Here is a 23410-nt window from a genome sequence, read left to right as displayed (position 1 = left end):
GACTTAGTTTTAATGAAATCTATCCTATGTGGTGACAGAAGTGAGCATGGGGAGCTGGGAGCTTGGCTTTAGTGGGTTCTTAGCAAGCATTTTATGAGTTCATAATTATTCCTGACATCAAGCCAGATCCCAAAGCTAGTCTTTATGCAGTTGACTAGAAAGAAATCTAAAAGCAGGACTTCCCATTTATCTGTTAAATTCACTTGATTGGAGTTTATCACTGTTCTACGCTGTCAGAATATTTTGGGGAGTCTTTAGTCTATCAAATAACACATTAGCTCTGTGTTTGACATTGAGGTCTTAGGTCTCATTCATATTGTTGACTATGTGATGCAGGGCTTCACTTGTGAAAGCCTACAACAATCCCTTTGGGGTGGTCCTCTGTACCATTACTATCTGAGAATATTGAAGGTGTTGAAAACTTTCCATTAGTCATGCAAGAATCCCTTTCAGGAGTCCCAGCCTAGTGTGGGGCCAGGCAGCCATGATGATGAGAGGGCTCAGTCATCACTGTGATGTTGAGCGTGGGTCAGCAAAGCTGGACACACCGTCGGGGATGCACTGCAGTCAGCTGTCAGAGCACATCTATTCTCTGTCTCCTCCTGATTCTCTTACTACACTACTCAGAGGGATCGGCAATCAAGATGACTACTTCTCTTACATAAAGCCTTCCTGGGATGATTTTTAAAAAAAATTTAGGTTAGAAACAATCTTGTTTCACATGTCAATCCCAGCTCCCTCTCCCCCTCCTCCCCTGCCCTCCCCACCAGGTCCCCCAATCTCCAGTCCGATCCCCAGGGAGGGTGAGGCACTCCATGGTGGATCTCCAGTTAACTGTCATTTCATCCAGGGCAGGGCCTAGGTTATCCCCCAAGAGTCCTGGCTGAGGGAGCCTCTCATATTGTGGCATGGGCACTCAAAGTCTATTTGTACACCAGGGATAAATACTACCCAAGGCCCCATTGATTACCTAGGCCTCCTCACTGACACTCACATTCAGGGGGTCTGGGTCAGTCCCATGCTTTCCACACAACCATCAGTATGGAGTTCAAGAGCTCCCCCTTGTTCAGGTCAGCTGTTTCTGTGGGTTAATCCAGCCCACTCTTAAGTCCTTTGCCCATCAGTTCTCTCTTTCAGACACTGGCTTCTAGGAGTTCAGTTCAGTGTTTGTCTGTGGGTATCTGCCTATGCTTTAATCAGTCACTGGATGAAGGTTCTGTTTCCTAGATTCTCTGGCAGTGGGATTGTATGCTGGCAATCCCCTGATTCATGTCTAAAATCCATAAATGAGTGAGTACATACCATGTTTCTCTTTTTGTGACTGGATTAACTCATGCTATGGTTTCTTCTAGTGCTTTCATTTGCCTACAAATTTTAAGATTCCATTGTTTTTTTTCCACTGAATAGTACTCCATTGAGTAAATGTACCACATTTTCTCTATCTGCTCTTCAGTTGAGGGGCATCAATGTTGCTTCCAGGTTCTGGCTATTACAAATAATGCTGCTATGAACACAGTGGACCAGACAACCTTGTTGTATGAATGTGCATCTTTTGGGTATATGCCTAAGAGTGGAATTGCTGGGTCTTGTAGTAGACCGATTCCCATTTTCCTGAAGAATCTCCATATTGATTTCCAAAGTGGCTGTACAAGTCGGCACTCCCACCAGCAGTGTAGGAGTGTTCCCCTTTCTCCATATCCTCTCTAGCATAAACTGTCTTTGGAGTTTTTGATTTTAGCCATTCTGACAGGAGTGAGATGGTATCTCAGAGTTGTTTTGATTTGCATTTCCTGCATGGCTAGGGATGTTGAGAACTTTCTCAAGTGTCTCTCGGCCATTTTAGTCTCCTCTATAGAGAATTCTCTATGTAGTTCTGTAGTCCATTTTTTGACTGGATCCTTTGGTGTTTTGGAGACTTGCTTCTTGAATTCTTTGTAAATTTTGGAGATCAGCCCTCTGTCAGATGTGGGGTTAGTGAAGATCTTTTCCCAATCTGTGGGGTCCCTTTTTGTCTTGCTAACTGTCCTTTGCCTTACATAAGCTTCTCAGTTTCAGGAGGTCCTATTTATTAATTGTTGATCTTAGTGTCTGTGCTACTAAAGTTATGTTCATGAAGTTGTCTCCTGTACCAATTCGTTCAAGGGTGCCTCCCACTTTCTCTTCTAACAGGTTCAGTGTGGCTGGATTTATGTTGAGGTCTTTGATTCATTTGGACTTAAGTTTTGTGTGCGTGGTGATAGATATGGATCTATCTATTTGTTCTTCTACATGCCAGCATCCAGTTATGCCAGCACCATTTGTTGAAGATGCTTTCTTTTTTCCATTGCATAATTTTAGCTTCTTTGTCGAAAATCAGATGTTCATACATGTATGGGTTAATATCAGGGTGTTCAATTCTATTCCATTGGTCTACCTGTCTATTTTTGTGCCAAGCTGTTATCAGGACTATAGCTCTAGAATAGAGCTTGAAGTCAGGGATGGCAATGCCTCCAGATGTTGCTTTGTTGAATAAGGTTGTTTTGGCTATCCTGGGTCTTTTGTTTTTCCATACAAAGTTGATTATTGTTCAAGGTTTGTGAAGAATTGTGCTGGGATTTTAATGGGGGATTGCGTTAAATCTGTATATTGCTTTCAGTAAGATTGCCATTTTTACTATGTTGATCCTACCTATCCAAGAGCATGGGAGATCTTTCCACCATCTGCTGTCTTCTTTGATTTCTTTCTTTAAAGACTCAAAGTTCTTGCTATACAGGTCTTTCACTTGTTTAGTTAGCATTACCCCAAGGTATTTTATGTTGTTTGTGGCTATTTTAAAGGGCTATGTTTCTTTGATTTCTTTCTCAGCCCTTTTACTGTCAGTATATAGTAGGGCTACTGATTTTCTTGAGTTGATCTTGTATCCTGCCACTTTGCTGAAAGTATTTATCAGCTGTAGGAGTTCCCTGGTAGAGTTCTTTGGGTCACTTATGTAAACTATCATATCATCTGCAAATATTGAAAGTTTGACCTCTTCCTTTCCAATTTGTATCTCCTTGATCTCCTTTTGTTGTTGTATTGCTCTAGCTAGAACTTAAAGTACAATATTGAAAAGGTATGGAGAGAGTGGACAGCCTTGTCTTGTTCCTAATCTTAGAGGAATTACGTTGAGTTTCTGTCCATTTAGTTTGATGTTGGCTGTCAGTTTGCTGTATATAGCTTTTATTATGTTCAGGTAAGTTCCTGTTATCCCAGATCTCTCCAAGACCTTTATCAGGGGTGTTAGATTGTCAAAGGCTTTTTTCTGCATCCAGTGAGATTTGTTTCTCAGCTTGTTTATATGGTAGATTACATTGATGGATTTTCGTATGTTGAACCAACCCTGCATGCCTGGGATGAAGCCTACTTGATCATGTTGGGTGAGTTTTCTGATGTGTTCTTGGATCCGATTTGCCAGTATTTTATTGAGTATTTTTGCATCAATGTTCATGAGAGATATTGGTCTGAAGTTCTCTTTCTTTTTTTTTTTTTTTTTTTTTGGTTTTTTGAGACAGCGTTTCTCTGTATTGTCTTGGAGGCTGTCCTGGAACTTGCTCTGTAGACCAGGCTGGCCTCGAACTCACAGAGATCCACCTGCCTCTGCCTCCCAAGTGCTGGGATTAAAGGTGTGCGCCACCAATGCCCGGCTTGAAGTTCTCTTTCTTAGTTGTGTCTTTGTGTGGCTTGGGTATCAAGGTTATTGAAGCCTCATAGAAAAAGTTTGGCAAAGATCCTTCTGCTTCTATTGTGTGGAATACTTTGAGAAGAATTGGTATAAGCTGTTCTTTGAATTTCTGGTAGAATTCTGCACTGAGGCCATCTGGCCCTGGGCTTTTTTTAGTTGGGAGACTTTTGATGACTGCTTCTATATTCTTAGAGGTTATAGGTCTATTTAAATTGCTTATCTGTTCTTGATTTAATTTTGGCAAGTGATAGCTATCCAGAAAATTGTCTATTTCCTTTAAAATTTCGAATTTAGTGGAGTACAGGTTTTCAAAGTATGACCTGATGATTCTCTGAATTTCTTCAGAGTCCGTTGTTATGTCCCCCTTTTCATTTCTGTTTTTGTTAATTTGCATGTCCACACTCTGTCGTTTGGTAAGTTTGGATAAAGGTTTGTCTATCTTGTTGATTTTCTCAAAGAATCAACTCTCTGTTACATTGATTTTTTGTATTGTTTTTCTAGTCTCTCCTTTATTGATTTCAGCCCTCAATTTGATTATTTCCTGGCGTCTACTCCTCCTTGGTGAATTTGCTTCTTTGTGTTCTAGAGCTTTCAGATGTGCCGTTAATTTTCTAGTGTAATTATCCTCCAGTTTCTTCATGTGGGCATTTAGTACTATGAACTTCCCTCGTAGCACTGCTTTCAAAGTGTCCCATAAGTTTGGGTATGTGGGTCATCATTCTCATTGAATTCTAGGAAGTCTTTAATTTCTCTTTTTATTTCTTCATTGATCCAGGAATGGTACAGTTGTGCATTATTCAATTTCCATGATTTTGTAGGGTTTCTGCAATTTGTGTTGTTGTTGAATTCTAATTTTAACACATGATGGTCTGATAAGGTGCTTGGAGTTATTCCAATTTTTTTGTACCTGCTGAGATTTGATATGTTGCCATGTATGTGGTCGACTTTTAAGAAGGTTCCACGTGGCGCTGGAATGTTCTATAGATGTCTGTTAATCCAAATTGGGTCATAACTTCTACTAGCCCCTTTGCTTCTTTGTTAAGTTTCTGTCTGGCAGTCCTGTCTAGAGGTGAGAGTGGGGGGTTGAAGTCTCCCACTATAAGTGTGTGGGGCTTTATATGTGATTTGTGTTTTAGTAATATTTCTTTTTATGAATGTGGGTGACTTTGTATTTGGGGCATAGATGTTCAAAATTGAAACTTCATCCTGGTGGATCTCTCCTTTGATGAGTATGAAGTGACCTCCTTCATCTCTTTTTATTGATTTTATTTTGAAATCTAACTTTTTAGATATTAAGAGTGCTACCCCCACTTGTTTCTTGGGTCCATTTGATTGAAAATCTTTTCCCAACCCTTAACTCTGAGGTAATGTCTGTCTTTGAGGCTGAGGTATGTTTCTTGTATGCAGCTGAAGGATGGGTTCTGTCTTCAAATCCATTCTGTTAGCTTGTGTCTCTTTATGGTCGAGTTAAGACCATTTATATTGAGGGATATTAATGACCATTGATTGCTCATTCTTGTTTATTTTTGAATAGTTGATGGTGGTGGAATTATATGTGGATTTCCTCCTCTTTTCTTTTGGCTGTTAGTAAAGTGGGATTATTTATTGCCTATGTTTTTCTGGTTGTAGTTAACTCCCTTGGGTTGGGATTTTCCTTCCAGAACTTTCTGCAGGGCTGGATTAATGGATATGTATTGTTTAAATCTGGTTTTTCATGGAATATCTTGTTTTCTCCATCTATAGTGATTGAAAGTTTTGCTGGGTATAGCAGTCTGGGCTGGCATCTTAGTGTTGGTAGAATATCTATCAAGGACCTTCTGGCTTTCAGAGTTTCCATGGAGAAGTCAGGTGTGATTCTGATAGGTTTGCCTTTGTATTTTACTTGGCCTTTTTCCTTTGCTGCTCTTAATATTCTTTCTTTATTCTGTAAGTTCGGGGTTTTTACTATTATGTGGCGAGGGGATTTTCTTTTGCGGTCCACTCTATTTGGTGTTCTGTAAGCTTCTTGTACTTTCATTGGCATGTCTTTCTTTAAATTGGGAAAATTTTCTTCTATGATTTTGTTGAATATGTTTTCTGCCCCTTTGAGGTGGATTTCTTCACCTTCTTCTATACCTTTTGTTCTTAGGTTTGGTCTTTTCACGGTGTCCCATATTTCATGGATATATTGTGTGTCAGAGATTTGTTGGACTTAAGATTTTCTTTGGTCGATGAATCTATTTCCCCTCGTGTATCTTCAACACCTGAGATTCTGTCTTCCATCTGTTGTATTCTGTTGGTTATGCTTGTACCTGTAGTACCTGAGCATTTGCCCAGCTTTTCTATTTCCAACATTCCTTCAGACTGTTTTTTTATTGTCTTTTCTTCCATTTCTTGCATTTTTTAAACATTTTTTGGATTGTTTTTTTCTCCATTTCTTGAAATTCTTGTATTCTTTGGTTTGTTTTTTCTTCCATGTCTTTAATGGATTTTCTCATATCTTCTTTGAGAGCCTCTATTATTTTCATGAAATTGCATTTAAGGTCTTTCTCATCTGCTTCTTCCGCAATGGACTGTTCAGGTCTTGTGGGTGTAGGTTCTCTAGTTTCTGGTGGTGTCATATTGGTTTTTCTGTTGGTGGGTGTGTTTTTGTACTGTCTCCTTCCCATCATTTCTTCCTGTGGGTGCAGAAGGAGTCTCTTCCTCCCCTGGTGGTTATGTGACCCCCTTTCCAGTGTGTGGGAGCAGGTCCAATACCCTGGTGGCTTTCCTCTTGCATGGATAGAGGCTGTCCTAGTATTAGGACCTTAGCAAACTCTAGGTAGGCTGGCCCCTTGCCTCGCTTGTCCTGTGGGTGGAGACTGGGACTTGGAAGCTGGCAGTCTCTGGGTGGCCTGAATCCCATTGGTGTGGGATCCGGATCCATTGTGCACAGTCTTCAGGTCTCTGGTGATTCTGCTCAGGCCACCGGGAGTTAACCTTGCCTCACCTCCCCTGTAGGCTTGCCTCACCTCCCCTGTCTGGGATGATTTTTATGAAATATAAACCTGAGTTCATCTCTTTTGCTCAAACTACACTGAAGACTTGCTCAAATGGCCCTCTATGCTCTCCTGAGTATAATGTACATTGTGGTTCTTGTCTATCAGTGTGCATCGTTGATCCTGTTAAATTCAAAGGGCCTTGCAGAGGTAGAGGTCCAAGTTTAAGTAATTTGAGAATTTCCAGCTATCATCTTTGGGTTGGTCTATGGTCATTGATCTATAAATGGTAGTTGAGACATTTTTTCTCATATCACTCATAAAGTTTGAATGATTTCCTTGTGAATTATAATAGAGATTATTTTGTGTGTGTGTGTGTTGGGGGGGGACTGAGGTCCAGAAGTTCACAAGTGACTTTCTTAAACTCCATCAGCTAAGAATGGATCTAACTCCTACCCAACAGTTTCCATCACTTATTAACTTGCCTTCAGAATGGCATATTTTCATAACATAGGGTCACCTGGAAATGCTCAGAGACTATTTTGGAGAAAAGTGGATAACAGTGGGATACAGATGACAGGTCAATGTATTTGTTTTTGGTGAAGGAATTTTCAAATGGAGAAGTCCTGGAGATATGTTATCAATGGAAATGCATCTTTGCTAGTAAGATTTCAGACACTATGACAATTACTAGAGGAAGTGCTACCAAGAAATGAATGCTTTGCTGGCTGTGAAACCTCACGGTACAGGGAACTGTTTTCCTCAGCTATCCAGAAGGCCAGTTTAAGATGTGGTAAATGCTAGGAAGTCACAGAAAAGATCTAGAGGACACACTAGGAGGAGATGGATGGAGCAGGGCAGGACATACCCAGGAGGGATGCAGATCACCTTCTGTGTGGTCTTCAAGAGAAGTCACAGGCCACACAGGTTTTTTTTTCTGCAAATATAAGCTAAGGATGAGCATGTCCACATGTTCCATCTAGCTGTGCTTCAGACCTTTGAGAGAAGCCAAAGGTAAATAAATGACCTCTTCAAATAAGGGCAGTTCTGGCCATCTCCAACACATGGCATGCTTGGGAGATGGTCCCTTTTGGATTTTGAAGGCAGGCTTTGAGTTCAATTTCTCTCCCATGTTAGGAGATTTCTTACAACCCAGGGATACTTCTAGTTTTGTGCCTGGAAACAGCTTTTATCTTATTTGTTCCATGGTTTCAACGTTAACAAGTAAGAGGGGGCAACTCTGGTGCAGCTGACTGTTACCTTCATCCAGGAAACCAGAGTTCAGAGTCCACAGGCCTCAGACAAAGAGTGTTCAAAAGCTCAGACCCATTTGGAGAGCACTGGCGGGAAGGAGCATGAAGAGGGAATAGGGTTAAAAGAGCACAGGACAGAGCCTGTGTCGATCATTTAGAACCAAGGGAATTAAATGGGACATTACCTTCCTATATTCAGCCTGGTGAAAAGCACCTCAGGGATTCTGCTGAAGACAGATTTCTTGAAAACAGCTTCCCATCTTGTCTCTACCCCACACACCTAAGAACATCAACTACTGCTCTGTTCCCCTGAGAGGTGAGTTACTTCATGTCATAATTCAACTATTATCTCCACATCACGTAGCTGAATTTCTCCCAGCAGGAAACATTTCTCATGACTTACAAATCATTCTTGTGGTGCACAGAGAGGCAGTTGGAGAGTGTGAGCTCATGGGTCCCCAGCCTTAAACTTGCCTCTCACATTTCTGCTGACTGGCAGAGACTGTGCCCTTGTTTTGAGGGTTCTTTTCTCCATCACCTTCTGAAGAGCCATAAACACTGGGCTTTCCTGGTCAGCACCTTAGAGAGTTCCAAATCCAAGAAGGCTCTTTAGAAATGACCCACATCTGGGTGGGTATTCCTCCTTGAGGGTTCAGTAAAGGCTTGAATTCACCTTATCCTCCACCCACAAGACCTGTCTTTGAACTTCATCTATGGGATTCAGAAAGTACTATTTTAATTCTAAGAAAAGAATTTCCCTCTGATTTTCTTTTCTTTTCTTCCTCTCTTCTGTTTGCTCTCACTGCTTTGCTTGCTTCAGTTTCTCTGATAACAATGGCTGCTAGCTTCTCATGGACCTTAACCCTTTGGTTAAAGGTTGTATACAAAAAACATTCATTGTTGTTTTGAAGGAGGTGGAGGTGGGGGAAATGTAGAAGGTGCAGTTGTGTCTTGAGATGAGAGAGCACTCTCCAGGGACGGTACAAACAGGAGACTGGCTCCTTTGATAATGTAGACATGATGCTCATAGTGCAGACGAAAATATGTAGGACCTCCCAAATTGGGAACACATGCATGGGGATGTAAAGATGGTAAGAAGGGAGAAGAGAACTTGCAAGTGTGAGGGGCTAATTTCCAGGATTTCAATGGATCAACTGCAGATGCCTTTGGGGTGTAGCAAAAGTAAAAAGGATGGCGGGAGGAAGGAAGTTGAGTTTGTGTCTGAACCCTGGAACCTGATGAGCATCTTTCCTAGCCAGGTCTTCCACACATGTTCTAGACATGCTGTCTCCCTAGCCCTTCACAAAGACAATCTGAGAAAGGTGTCATCTAGCACAGTTTACTGACTAATGAGTAGATGGATACATGGGTAAAATGATGAGGAGCCCTTCACTTTTGTGCATTGCCATTTACAAAAAAACTTCTGTGTTTGTTCTTCAGGCTTAGGACATATGTGATAGTTAGGGAAGTAACATGCATTCCCATTTCATGCATTAAAGCATATGTTTCTTGGCTGCCCACTGCACCCAGGAGTCTGAGTTCATGTTGCTTTCCACAGAGCATGAATGGTGAATCCTATAGCAAAGGCTCACGCATACAGTATCCAAAGGCTCAGACTACTGATGGAGCTTCACATCCTGGAGAAAGACTGGAAAGCTGAAATTAAAAATATCAGAATGGAAACACAGAAAGAATTTTCATGTTTTTCTGGTTAGTCTGTCCTGCTTCCCATACTATCTGGTAGATACAGCATGCAAGCTTAGGATAGAGGGGTTTACAAAAAGCACATGGCTAACATTGGCCCGGTGAGGCAGGGAATTCGTGTAGTGGATTTTCTACCCAGCTATACCATTTCCTAAACAGCTAGGGACCATATAAGATACAAGGCTGAATGCTGGCCAGTTCTAGCTAGTGTGTTCATCCTTCATTCCTTCCTCTTCTTGTCCACTGCTATCACTGACACAGCTGTCCGTGGGTTTTGTGATGCCTCGAGCTCTTCCTAAGCTGCCTCAGCTGGCCTCCCACCAGACTCTCGGCCTGGTTCTGGTTCTCAGGGAACTCAGATGTGGGTGCTGGGATTCAGGGCATAGCCAGCTGGCAGCCAGAGTCAGAGTTGAAATCTGAGTCTGGGTCTCAATAGGGATGCACTTCTGCCAATCCTGCCTCTCCTTCCACTGCAATTAAGCATGGGGCCTTTTGCTTTCAGGAATTTACAGATACACAGCACCCATAGCCAGAGCTTTTCAAAGGGTTTTTATTTTGTTTTGTGTTTGTTTCTGATTATCATTAGTGAGTTTTAAGACTCCAGATGTCTTTGGGGTCCAACCCTTGATTGCAAGTAGGAGCAAAGTAAATGAGGCTGACTGCTTGGGAGGACAGGTGGCAATTAAGGATTAAGATGAGTAAATGGGAAGACAGACATTTCCTCTTGCCAGGACTAAATTAAACATCTGCCTTGCCTAATAGCTCCTGTAGCATCCCAGAGACGACTGAGAGGACTGGGGTAGATGGAACTTTCTTAGTAGAACATTAAAAAAGCAATTGCTAGCTAATTCCCAGATGTTCTAGGGAGGCAAAAATGATACACAGAGGTTGTGATTATTGTGCTCTTGTTTTCAATATTTATTACTTTGACAGGTTATGTAAACATCCAGATCTGTATTTCATCTTCTGAAAAATTGACATTATGATGATGTGATCTCAGAGAATGACCCTGTAAATTAAGCAAATGCTGCAAAGGGCTTGGAGCAGTGTCTGGAACACACTACATGCACAACAAAATTTCAGTCATTGCTGTTATTATTTGTATATCATGTCTTATTTACTTGGCTAGGGCTTTCAGAACAGTAATCGGTCATGCTGATTACTTTAGGAATCCTTACATTGTTTCTAAATGAATGGGGCTATATGTGTGGCATTAGCACCAAGTTAGAATGTAGACTGCACCAAGTATGGTGTTAGCTATTATATGAGACCAAAAAATCTTGTATTAAGAAAATACTCTTCTCTAGATCTTTCCTCAGAGGTTTGAATATATATTTAAATATATATTTATATATATAACCCAAAAGAGGTCTTGACTTATATTTGATTTGTGAGTATCTATTAGGAAACATCTTCTGATTGATCAATCAATGGTTTGTTCATGCTGTAAACTATCATAATATAATTTTCAGCATGCAACTCCACTTACATTTTTAAAGCAAGATTTATTTAGTCATAATTTATCTAAATGCTATGTGATTTTAAATTTTATCGCTTTGCATTGTGTTTCAGAGTTTTGCTACTACAGAGTCACAGGTGGTGTTTGGATGAGCTTTTCTTGGTGCTTGTTATGGTTTGAATGTGAAATGACCCTCACAGGCTCATGTATTGAATGTTTGGTACTGACTGGTGGTTTTCAGGAGCTCACTGGGAACACGCCTTTGAAGGTTGCAGTTGATCTTCAGTCCCTTCCTCCCGTTTCTGTCTGTAGTGAAATCAGTAGCTTCCTCCACAAGCTTCTGTTTCCAAGATGCCCTTTCTTGTAACAGACTGAGAATCAATAGAACAAAGGCCAGCAGTCTGAAATCTCAGAAACTGGGCCAAAGAACCCCTTCTCTAGGTTGCTTCTTTTAGGTATTTTGTCACAATAGTAGGGGAAATAATGTCTTCATAAGTTTTCCTGGTGCTGTGATAAATACTGTGATAAAGCCAGTGTAAGGAAGAGAGGTTTTATCATGGTCAGGGAGTCAAGGCAGCAGGTGCTTGAAGCAGCTGGTCACTTGGCATCTGCAGCCATGAGGAAGAAAGATGTGAGCATTTGTTCTCAGCTGGATCTTCCTCAGTATAGGAATAAGGGGGGAGAAGAAATGGGACTAAGCGGGGAAAGAGAAAGTACACATCTTCAATCCCAGCACTTGGGAGGTGGAGACAGAAGGATTAGAAATTCAAGGTCATCCTCAGCTATAAAGCAAGTTGGGATCAGTCTGGAGGTCCAAGAATGGAAGGAAGAAAGGAAGGAAGGAGGAGGAAGAAGAGTAGGGGAGAGATGGAGAGAGAGAGAGAGAGAGAGAGAGAGAGAGAGAGAGAGAGAGAGAGAGAGAGAGAGAGAGAGAGAGAGAGAGAGAGAGAGAGAGAGAGAGAGAGAGAGAGAACTGTGTTCTTTTTAATTAGGGTAACTGACCTCCCAATCATACATTCTTGTGCTTGTCTGCAATAAGGAGAGCTTGTGTTGGCTGCTTGTCTATTTTGCTGCTAGGATCGCTGAGTTCTATTAATCAGCTCCATAACTCTCTAAAGGACAGGGGACAGGTTCCCTTGGGAGTCAATCTAACTCAACCAGTCATTATAGAATGGAAAACTTTCTGACTTCTGGTGGTTGAATGTTAATCACCCAACTTTTCTTTCTTCATGTAGGGGTATTTAGGTCATTGTCCCCATTGATAAGCAGCCAAACTCTGTGGACATCACCAGCATCCTGGACTGTAGAGGGCAGCCACAAGTGATGCAGATGCAGGTATCCATCCTACTAGGGCATCCTGGTGACCCATGTCTTCTCAAGTTATGTAAGTCAGTAAGTGACTTCTGGCATTATTTTCCTGAGCCTTTTAAATCCCTGATTCCATCTGCCATGGAAATTTAGGACTTGCAGCTTGGCTTGGCACAGGTCGTAACTCTTCTTCAGGCTTTGTAAGCCACTCTGATGGGTGTCTTGTTTCCCTGAAGTCTTTACCAGGGTGTTAAATCTCATTTCCTAATAGACTACCCCAAAGTCAACAACCTTTGTCTGCTCACTCTTATATCTCCTTGAATATCCATCCTGAAAATGTCAATCCCGTGAGTACGCTTTTTGCTCCTACCTAAAACCAATTCTCATAGTTCAGGATTTAGTCTCTTTCCTTCCCTATCAAGCCCAGCACTTCCTTCACTGCTCTCATAGGGACTATCACATAAATAGCAGAGTATCAGTCAAGGTGAGGTAGGGACATCTCCCTTAGGGCAGCACTTTCGTCTTTGTGAGAGAGTGCGCTGCATTATTTTCTGACATTAGAAGAGAATGGACAGACAGACCATGCCACAGTTTGAGAGTCCAGAGAGTTTGCAGAGATATAACCATCCAAATTACCAACCCAAACATACAGAACCACCCTTCAGAGTCATCAAAGTTTCCTAAGGGTCCTTACATTAACACTTAGAAGTGCTTTGGTTAAGTCATTAAAACATCTTTGAAACCTTCATTGAGCCATGAGATCTTGAGTTGTGTCTACATCTACATTATCACTTCAGGAGATGAGGACCTGTAGCAAAGAGGCCCTTTGGCTCTTCAAGCATGGCTTTTAAGCATTGGCCATCTTCAGGTATTTAATGTGTCTCTGTAGGAAAGTCATCTAACTTTGTAATAACCAGCCAATTCCACTGACATAGAATGTCTTGTTTCCCTGTCTCCCATGACCCCAATCTCAAGCAATTACTTTTGAAGATGCCACAATAGGGCTAGCAAGATGGTTCCAGGATTTGAGGCATTTTCTGTCAAGTCTGATGATATGACCTCCATCTCTAGGATCCACGTGGAGAGAACTGACTTCTGCAAGTTGTACTCTGTCTTCTACTTGCAAACATTAGTCTCTCTCTCTCTCTGTCTCTCTCTCTCTCTCTCTCTGTCTCTCTCTCCACTTACCTGCCTCCCTCTCTTGCTCCCTCCCATCTCTCTCTCACACACATGCTAAATAAATGTAGTAAACCTTTCTTAAGGAAAAGAACTGAGACTACTGAAAAGGATGGATGTGTTTCAGGGTCAGGTAGAGACATGGTGCAAAGGACCCTCCCAGGAATCTACAAGGATGACCCCAGCTAAGACTGCTACCAACAGCAGATATATAGCCTGAACTGTGAACAGGAAAGACTTCAAGTGGGGTATTAGGACACCAATCCAGCCATGTAACCTTCAACCTTCAGTCTGTCCTGCTTATGGGATGTGCTGGGGTAAGAGTGGCTGAGGGATTGAAGGAGTGGCCAACCAATGACTGGTCTAGCCTAAAACCTAAGTCCACCTCTGGCACTGCTTGGAGCACCCAGAGCCCTAGGGTAGAACCAAAGATGACTGGAGGAAAAAAATGTCAATGTAATGATGTCTAATAGTATTCTGTTGTACTCATTGATTGGTGCCTAGCCCAGTTGTCATAAGAGGCTTCATCCAGCAACTAATGGAAATAGATGCAGACCCACAACCAAACATTAGGTGGAGCTTGGGGAATCCTGCAGTATAGGGGGAGAAAGGACTGTAGGAGCCAGGGGAGTCAAGGACAATACAATAAAACCCAGAGAATCAACTAACCTGGGCTCATAGGGGCTCATAGATACTGAGCTGACAACTAGGGAGCCTGCGTGGGACTGACCTGGGCACTCTGCATATATGTTACTGTTGTATAGCTTGATCCTCTTGTGGGACTCCTAACAGTGGTAACAGGGGATGTCTCTGATTCTTGTGCTGACTTTTGGAACCCTACTCCTCATACTGGGTCACCTTGCTCAACCTTAATACATGAGGAGGTACTTAGTCTTACTGCAACTTGATATGCCATGTTTTGTTGATACCTGCTGAAGGCCTGCCCTTTCCTGAACAGAAATGGTGGAGGCGTGGATTGGGGAGAGAAGGGACTAGGAGGAGAGGAGAGAGGGGAAACTGTGGCCAGGATGTAAAATAATAATAATGATAATAACAAAATAATAAGAATAAAACAAGATGTCAAGAAGTTTTCCAATCCTGAGATGTTTTGTGAGTGACCACTGAAGAAACGTTCAGAACCTGAACCACTGCTTTGTGCCATGGCCCAACATACCTTGATTCAATGGAGTGAGAAGGCAGTTACCCAGTCTTAACACTCCCTGCCTGTCCTGTTCACTTGGAACATTTCTGGTATCAATGTCTTTTAGATGGCAAAATGAGATGAATTTGAAGTGTGGCCATTTAGTGGAAAGTATGATCACGACATATCAGAGGCAAGGAAAACTGACCCGGACATAAAGAGCCTTCGCCCCAGTGTGGAATTGACACTGAACAAAGAAAAGGAAGTTAGAGAGGCTGGGTGAGAAGAGCCTAGGGCTGCACAGATGCTCCAAGAAAGTTTGCTTGGGAACAGGGAAATATGCTACAAAGAATACTCACAGAGAAGTCCCACACTGGAAGCATGCCATGCTAGTGGTTGGCTGGTTGCTACCACAAAGAAGTCATGACTTTGATGAAACACGTACACTGGTCCATTGCTGGTGGGAGTGCGAACATGTACAGCCACTTTGGAAATCAGTATGAAGATTCCTCAGGAAAATGGGACTCAGTCTACCACAAGACCCAGCAATTCCACTCTTAGGCATATACCTAAAAGATGCCCATTCACACAACAAGGATGTCTGTTCCACTATGCTCATAGCAGCATTATATGTAATAGCTAGATCCTGGAAGCAACCTAGATGCCCCACAACTGAAGAGTGGATAGAGAAAAGGTGGTACATTTACACAATGGAGTACTACTCAGTGGAAAAAAACAATGGAATCTTGAAATTTGTAGGCAAATGGATGGCACTAGGAGAAACCATCCTGAGTGAGGTAACCCAGTCACAGAAAGACAAACATGGTATGTACTCACTCATATATGGATTTTAGACAGGGATCAGGGGAGTATCAGCCTACAATCCCAGTGCCAGTGAGTCTGGGAAACAGGGAGGTTCCTAAGAGATATGCATGATACCCCAGAGAAGTGGAATGAGGCAAGATCTCCTGAGCAGATTGGGAGCATCAGGCGAGGGGAGAGGGAGCCAGGAAAAAGAGAGGGGGGATAAGATGAGGAGAGAAGAAGGCATGGGGGAACAGGAAGGTCGAGTTGAGGTAAGAATAGAAGAGAGCAGGGTGAGAGATACCATAATAGATGGAGTCATTATAGGTTTGAGGAGAGAGCTCACACTAGTGAGATTTCCAGAGATCTACAAGGATAACACCAATTGGCAAACTAAGCACTAATGGAGAGACTGCATTAATAGCCCCTCCCTGATGATAAGGTTGATGACTACCTTATATGCCATCCTAGAGCCTTCATCCAGTGACAGATGGAAGCAGAGACAGATACCCATAGCTAAACACTGAACTGAACTCCTGGAACCCAGGGACAGAGATGGAGGAGTGATGAACAAAGGGGTCAAGACCGTGCTGGTGAAACCCACAAAGACAGCTGACAAGGGGGAGCTCTTGAACCCCAGACTGATGGCTGAGAGCCAACAGGGACTGATCCAGACTCCCTGAATGTAGTCAAAGTGGGGAGGCCTCAGAAATCACTGGGGCCTTGGGTAGTAGATCAGTGTTTACCACGGCATAGAAATGAACTTTGGGAGCCCATTCCACATGGAGGGATGCTCTCTCAGCCTGGACACATGGGGAAGGGCCTAGGTCCTGCCCTGGATGAAATGACAGACTCTGGAGATCCCCCCCAAGGAAGGCCTCACTCTACCTGGGGAATGATGTGGGGATTGGGTGGGGGGCAGGGGGACAAGGGAGGAGGGGTGGGAGAGGGAGCTGGGATTGACATGTGAAACATGCATGTTTCCAATTTAAATAAAAACATATATTGAGGGAAAAAAAGAAACGTATCTCATCTGCTACAACTGTGTGTACACACAGCTACAATTTCGATTAAACAGAATCTACAGTACCACTTGCTTTCCATATGAATGTTAATACACACACGTACAAAGGTTGAAGAACACACACCGAATACTTAACAGAAGTTGCCTCTTATGAATGGGGCAATATTAGAAAAAAATGGAAGAAAAATTGTAATACTTTTCCCTCATGGTAATTTCTATGCATCAAAATGAATAACCATGAATAAACAATAATCTTTTAGTGCTATTTGGTCACTTTCTTGAATTTTACTTTAGTCTATATTCACTGTCCATGACTGCTTTCTTTTACTTGCATTTTATTGGTGAATCTTTACCATCTTTTTCATTTAATTTTTTTTTGATTCTTTGTGGGTTTCACATCATGCATCTCAATTCCACTCATCCCCTGAGGCATTCACCCTCTACCCTTGCAACCTCCCTCCCAAGATAAAACAAATTAAAATTTAAGAGAAAAGTCTCATTGTGGAAGCTGTAGTCTGACACAGTCAGTCACACAGTATACCCTTTGGTCCATGTATCTTACTTGCAAGTGTTCACTGCAATGAGTCATTGTTTTCATTCAAGGCCTCTTGTTTCTGCTACGCTGTTGATACTGAGCCCTCGATGGGGCTCGTCTTGAACATGCTGTGGCTGTTCTGTGTCATGGAGATCCCGAAACTTGGTGTCTACTGGACCAGCCACTTCATGTGCTTCAGCAGATCTTAGGTGGGGAGAATACTGGAATGGGCCAACTCATAGTCCTGGTTCTGTGCCTGGGCAGTCGTTGGGTTGGCCAGTCTGCCAGCTCTCCTTCCTCAGCACTAAGGTGAGCCCTCTATCATGGCCCCACTAGCTCACCCTTGCAGGTAAGCAGCAAGGGGTGGGCCAGTCCTGCCCTCACACCCTTGGGCCTGCTCACCTGCACCACTAGGGCCAGCTCTACTGGGCTGGCTAGTGAGGCACCAGGGCACTCTGCTGAGTGCTGCAGCTGGTGAGAGACAGGGCCAGCTCATGCACCTGCCACAGGTGGTGGTGAGGGGCTGAAAGGGTCTTCTGCTCCTTGCCCATTCCATTGTATGGTAGATACGGGGCAGGAACAGATCTCTCACAGTCATGTTCTCAGGGGCCAGCTCCCCCACTCTCAAGACCTCAAGGCAGACTCACTGAGCCACTGCCCACAAGGTCAGCACTACTGTGCTGCCCAGAGGATGTGCAGGGCCCACTCTCCTGAGTGCTGTGGCCCGTGAAGGGCAGGGCCAGCTCTTTCTCTTTCATGACCCAAAGGCCTGCTCTCCCACCTACCACAGGAAGCGAGGGGCAAGGGGTGCTGGGGGTCATCTCTCTTTTCTCTCTCTCTCTCTCTCTCTCTCTCTCTCTCTCTCTCTCTGTCTGTCTGTCTGTCTACACACACACACACACACACACACACACTATTGCATGACTGATGAGTAGTAAGGTCAGCTCTCCTACCCTCATGCCCTCGGGACTGCTTTCAGGCAGGACCATACTTCCCAGGCAAGGCAAGGGGCTGCAGCAGGTGAGGGCCAACTCTGTGCAGTCCTAACCTCTCAACCTTTGGTGGTGACAGGAGCCACAGACATCAGCACAGACCATGGCCCTCGGCAGCCCAAGCCCAGACATCACCATGGCCCTGTGTGGCAAGCAGACCACTCACCTCAGTCCGCTCCTCCATTGCCTTTACTTCTTCAGATCTGCCTGTCTCCACAGGACAGGAATCTCTCTGTCTCTCTGCCTGTCTCTGTCTATATCTCTCTGTCTCTCTGTCTCTCTCTGTCTCTCTGTCTCTGTCTCTGTCTCTGTCTCTCTCTCTCTTCCATACACCATCCTATATTTGCTCACTCTAATAGAGCCCAACCACCTAGAGCCACAAGGTGCCAGGCAGACTGTTGTGTCCTCCTGGCCCCAGGGCAGAGAGGCCTGGGTGGGAATGTGGATCTTTGTCTCCTGCTCAGTCTTAATGGCACTGGCAGGCTCCTGTTGTCTCCTCCCACCCAGGGTGGAGAGCCCTGGGTGGGCATCCTTTTCACTTTTTAAAGAAAAGAGTTTTTATTTTTACGTGTACGTGTCCGGGTATATATATATGTGCATCATGTGCATTCATAGGGGCCAAAAGGGGATATTAAACTGGTGGAGCTTGAGTTATGGGCAGTTGTGAGCCACCTGCTATGTGTGTTGGAAACCAAATCCAGGTCCTCCTGTAAGAGCAGTGCTCTTAAGTGCTGAGCCATTCTCCAGACCCAACCTTTTAACTTTCAGCCTTTATGAACTATTTTGTCCAGGTATCTTTCTTACAATAACATATTAGTGAAATTAAAAAAAATTATCTAGGCCAGGTGGCACAAGCCTACAATCTTAGTTACTCAGGAGCCTGAGATGAGATTATTACAAGTTCAAGTGAGTTCAAGGCCAATCTGGGCAACTTAATCCCATCTCAAAAATAAAAAGTGAACAGAGGGCTGGATGTATCTCTTAATATTAGAGCTTTTGCCTAGCATACATGAGGTTTAATTCCTAATGCCTTCAAAACATTACATTAAAAACTCAACTTGAAACGAGTCTTTTGAAAGAAATTTTAATACATTTATTTTTATTGATGTATATTTGGGTTACTACTATCTGATTGTAATGATGTAGCTCTTGGATTCTTATTTGCACACAACAAAAACATGCTCAAACCAAAATAGAAAGTGTCAGAGGGATATCTTGAAAGAGAAATGTACTTTTCAGCTTTAAAAATACCCAAGAGTATGTAAAGAATCTCTCTGAATGTTTGAGTCAGCTGTGGAACTTTGCATTTAGTTGCTCTCCACTTGTGGCCAAGATTCTAATGATTTCATACAATGTATGCTGCTATGGGGCAATGGGGTAAGGTGAGAGGCCAGGGCTGGGCACTAAAATACTTACAAAGGGACCTGGCTCACCACTGTCTTGGTCTCTACTCTCTTCCTGCTCTGTGAGAGTGAAGAAAGAGCATGGAAGGTCGTGTCTGTGGGTGTTATGGACTAGTCCTAGAGATGACTGATCAGAATTCAGACATGTGGCTGCACTGAACTGCAAAGCAGACTATAGAACATAGCTTTTCTAAGAACCTGGAAGCAGAGGTTAGCACGAATATTGGTGAGCACTAGAAGGCCCTTCCCAGTGAGGTGAAACCTTAGTGTGACATGAGATTGAATCTGGTAGGGCTTTGAAATTTTCCATTCTGATTTTTTTTTTAATGAACAGATTTCCATCTGTATTCCACCATGAAGTTGTACATCTGTCTAATTTCATGTGCAATGACAAGAGTGTGCCCCCACACAGGAATACATTAAATAAATCAACATTTGCGTGTTTAAAATAAAAAAATAGTTGAAATATGAATGACAAAGGCCAGAGATAGAGTACAGTTTCAATGGCCATGATTTCCATGGGAACTCTGTCCTGTTTTGGTGGTTTAGGGTCAGGGCAACTTGCTCAGTGATATGCTCTATTCTGACTTTCTTTGGATGGCAAGCTCCCAAATAATGACATGGAAACTTTTTATTCATTGTGAAAGCTTAGCGTTACCTTAGGCTTGTTCCCAACTAGCTCTTAAAAATTAAATTAACCAGTTTATATTAATCTACATTCTGGCACGTGGCTCATTACCTCTCCCCATACTGTATGACCAACTTCCTCGCAAGTCTCACTGGCAAATCCCCACCTCTCTAACTTTTCCCCTGAGTTCCTCTCTCTCCTTGGAAGTCCCACCTATCTTTTCCTGCATACCTATTGGCCATTCAGCTCTTTATTCAATCAATCAGAAGGTGCCTTAGGCAGGTGAGATAAAAAAGAGACATCTTCACACAGTGTGAACAAATACCCCCCAGCAATATGCTGTCAAGGTACACAGAGCTGATAATGCTACCACTGAATACCAAGGCAGAAGAGAAGTGGAAACAGCCAGGTGAGGCTGCTCTACCTCCTCTTTTAAATGTATTCTTCACTTATACAATAGATCCCTACTGCAGCCTCCTCTCCCTCCACTTCTCCCAGTTCCCTCCCACAACTCCCTTCTCCCCCAGATCCACAGCTCCTCTATCTGCCTTCAGAAAAGAGCAGGCCTCCCAGAGATAGCAACCAAAGATGTAATAAGACTAGGCACAAACCCTTATATCAAGACTGGAACCAGGCAACTCAGTAGGAGGAAAAGTGTTCCAAGCTGCTCTGACTCTTTAGGTGGAAGTCACCTTTCTCTCTTGCTTCAAACTTAATATGTAGCTGAGGATGACCTTGAACTCCTGATCTTCCTTTCTTTGTCTCAAATACTGACAATACACATTGCTGATCCTCCTAGCTGTGACTCTTATTTTTGACACTATATTAATCATTTTGTTGCTCTGGACTGCTAAGTCCCAAGCTAGACAATTCTGCCTTGCCCTGTGTTTTATAGATTTGACTGTTGATAGACAAAACTAGGAAATCCCAGCATGTCCTCTGTTTCTGCAGCTTTTCAGAAAGATCTCTGAGGAAGACCTTGAGGGCCCTGGATGGATGACCCCTAAAGGATCTGGTTGCCCTTCCTTTGGTCTTGAAAATGAGAGACAATGTTTATTGGCTGCATTGAAGGATTATAATACTTAACTTCATTAGACTCTTACCACAAATACTCCTCCATCCTGGGGTCCTAATGATGGGGAAGAGCCATTGCCAAGAAGGAGCTAATATGAACTATTCTGGTTCTCACTGAAGACGAGGCAATTGGCTGCTGTCAGCTGAGTGGCCACACACAAAGTCCAGTCTCATATCAAAGTCTCTGCAGTTCAGTCTCAATGATCCCATGGTGTCTTACTGCACCAGTCAGATGCAAAAAGCGCCCTGCATTTGGTAAATTACTCACCTCCCCACTGAGAACCTCACTCAAAGGGTCACCCTGTTTTCCGTATTCTGCCTCTTTTCTTTTCTTGAGAGGTGATTTCCTAATTAGACCCATGGAGGGATGCACTAGCAGAAAAGTTTGTGCTTGCCTGTCAGCCTGAAGGCGTGGCCCAGGGATTTTCATGAGTGGAGCGGGTATGTTCTCCTCAATCCCAGATCCATGGGCAACCTAATGAGAGACTCAACTTCGGACCCTGTTCTTCAGCCAGGTTTTCCAAAGGGTTGATGTACCTGAGACATGCTGCCAGGTTCGGAATTGAACAAACAAGAGCATGCAAGATGGTGTAGGCCAAGGTTAGCTGAATAGATCTTCATGAGAAAAGTCTGCAATTGTGACTAAACAGTGATGAGTGCGTTCCCTACCTGCTCTTATGCTGTGGGGCCTCAGACCTGATCCCAAACTCTGATACACTCAGTTTCTTTATCTGTAGAATGGGGGGGGACTCCACTTGCTATACACGGTTGTGAAAGTAAAATGAGATGGGCTTTGTGAGCTGTACTTTGCAAATGCTAACACTTCACAAATAGAAGCTATTTTTGGTTAGAATGAAATATTAGACTTTGTTTGCCAGATTCCTCTCACTTCTCCTGATCCCAGCGACTTAGGGCAAATCTCTAGGACCTAAAGTCAAATGTCAGAAAAGGTCCCCACTGTGCCTTGTGAGATGTAAAACAAATCCTTCAAGCAAAAGAGGCTCTCTTTCCCTCCCTCCCTCCCTCCCTCCCTCCCTCCCTCCCTCTCTCTCTCTCTCTCTCTCTTTCCCTCTCTCTCCCTTCCTACTTCCCTCCATCCCTCCCTCAGTCCCTCCCCCCCTCCTCCACAGAGAGCAGTGATAACTACAGTTGATAGGTATACAAAGATTTTTGCAGTTTGATTGTACAGATGGTTGCACAACTGTGTGAGCAAAATGAAAAACCAGTGGAGTGGAGTGGAGTGTGCACATTAAATGAGTAAAATCTGTGTTGTGCAAACCATGTCTCAGTACAGCTGTTCCTTAAAGTAAGTAAATTAGGAAATATTAAAAAATCTACTTTCTGGCTTTTTTTCTTGGATCTCCTGACTGGGGACTGCAGCCAGGTCGACTCGCTCATGGAGGACCAAGCAACCAGGAGCCTGCTGAGAGTGCCCGTCTACTCCTGCACCCACTCAGGGCAGAGGGCAGAGGAGACGGAGTGCCTCAGACTGGCCTGAACCCACCATGAGACCCATCAGCGTACTGTACCTTCTTGCACCCACTGGAAGAGAGCCTTGGACCCGTACCCACCAGGAAAGGAAGAGACCCCACCTGTACCTACTGGAAGAAGGGATGGGAAGACGACAATATAAGAACACATTCAACAACAGAAAAAAAAATCTGATGTCACCAGAGTCTAGGGACTGTACACCAGCAAGATCTGAACATCCCAACACAGATAAAGCAGAAAAGAATGACCTTAAAAGCAACTTCATGAAGATGATAGAGACTCTAAAAGAGGATATGACAAAATTCTTTAAAGAAATGGAAGAAAAGACGACCCCAAAATTGCAAAAAAACAATTTAAACAGTTCAAGGTTTGAAAGCTGAAATAGAGACAATAAAAAAACACAGTCTGAAGGAATGCTGGAAATAGAAAAGCTGGGCAAATGGTCAGGTACTACAGATGCAAGCATAACCAACAGAATACAAGAGTTGGAAGAGAGAGCCGGGCGGTGGTGGCACACGCCTTTAATCCCAGCACTCGGGAGGCAGAGGCAGGCAGATCTCTGTGAGTTCCAGGCCAGGCTGGACCGACATCCTCCAAAACAATGCAGAGAAACCCTGTCTCGTAAAAACCAGAAAAAAAAAGAGTTGGAAGAGAGAATCTCAGGCATTGAAGATTCACTAGGAGAAATAGATTCATCAACCAAAGAAAATCTTAAATCCAACAAATCTCTAACACAAAATATCCAGGAAATATGGGGTACC

Source organism: Mesocricetus auratus, unplaced genomic scaffold (assembly GCF_017639785.1).
Source record: "Mesocricetus auratus isolate SY011 unplaced genomic scaffold, BCM_Maur_2.0 Super-Scaffold_100009, whole genome shotgun sequence".
Classification (NCBI taxonomy): Eukaryota; Metazoa; Chordata; class Mammalia; order Rodentia; family Cricetidae; genus Mesocricetus; species Mesocricetus auratus.
Note: the sequence above shows the minus strand (reverse complement) of the source record.